Genomic DNA, 1,327 nt, shown 5'->3' with positions numbered 1-1,327 from the left:
AACTAGACTTAGAGGACTATTTCATATAAAAAATTGTAGTGAAAACCCTCCTTGATCAGCTGGAATTAAGTTTTGAAGTTGATCTATACATTTGGCCCACTGAAATTTGGCGAAAGACCACTTGGAGCTTCCCCTTGTAGTTTTGTGCAATTTCGATGAAGGATTACTTTATGCGCCCACTCTCGCGGTTTTTGCTTACGGAAAAGGGCCAAAATTACCCCTGAACTTTGGGAAATAGTTCATCCATACCCTTCGTTACACTATAAGGCCAATTATACCCTTACCGTTATACTATGGGATCAATTATACCCTTATGTCTTAACGGATGCCACGTGGCATCATCCCAGGCCTTCAAAATTATTTTCCCCTCAAATTATTATTTACCCACTATAATAACCCAACCTGACCCGGATTCATTTTTTTCAGCCAAAAATATACGGACCCGTTGGGTTTTGAATAGAAACCCATTGAGAAAAATCAAAGTCCAAAAAGCTAACCAAATCATACCCAAAAAAAACCATTCAAAATGGAAAAAACAACAACAACAACAACAAGAACCTCAAATTCCACAAAATCAATCAATAATCTCTTCTGTGTTCTTCATAAAAATCATGAGCAAAAGAAGAACATGGGTGTTCCTATTTGTCACAGTTTACACAATTTTACTATCAATTTCTTGGAATTTTCTCTAAACAGTTCTTTCTTGGTATGAATCAACTATGTCAACTAATTCCTTAAACCCCACAAACTTAGTTTTTTCTAGTTGCTTTATACGCATCTCTGTGTTATTAGGTTTATCTTTTGGTGTTATATCAATGGTTGCGATAGACTTTATTTGCAAGACAATACTTTGGTGACTTGGATTACTATTTTGGTTTTGTTAACATTTGTTTGGTAAAAATAGAAGTGGATTTGGTGTTGGAAGGAAAGAAATCGACAGGTGATATTATTGATTTTGTGGTTAAAGTTTTGATTAAAGAAGAATGTTGTTGCGCTTTTTGTCGTTGCATTAGGGTTATTTTGCTCTTGTTATTAGAAGGAATAAACAACAAGAAGATGTTGATTATTGATTGAATTATTAGAAATCTGAATTTTGGGAAATTAGGAAATTGTAATTTTATTTTGTTGAAATCATCCCAGGCCGTATAATAACCCAACCCGACCCGGATTCATCTTTTGCACAGTTGGGTCCGTATATTTTTGGCTGAAAAAAATGAATCCGGGTCGGGTTGGCATATTATAGTGGGTAAATAATAATTTGAGGGGAAAATAATTTTGAAGGCGTGGGATGACGCCACGTGGCATCCGTTGGGCATAAAGAATTATA

General features: G+C 35.3%; 1 pseudogene; it reads left to right on the top strand.

The window, feature by feature from the left end:
- The first annotated feature begins 426 nt into the window (after positions 1-426).
- Positions 427-985, top strand: LOC132043714 (uncharacterized; annotated as a pseudogene).
- The last annotated feature ends 342 nt before the right edge of the window (positions 986-1,327 follow it).

Source organism: Lycium ferocissimum, unplaced genomic scaffold, assembly GCF_029784015.1.
Source record: "Lycium ferocissimum isolate CSIRO_LF1 unplaced genomic scaffold, AGI_CSIRO_Lferr_CH_V1 ctg27743, whole genome shotgun sequence".
NCBI lineage: Eukaryota > Viridiplantae > Streptophyta > Magnoliopsida > Solanales > Solanaceae > Lycium > Lycium ferocissimum.
Note: the sequence above shows the minus strand (reverse complement) of the source record. Positions and strands in the feature narration are given on the sequence as shown.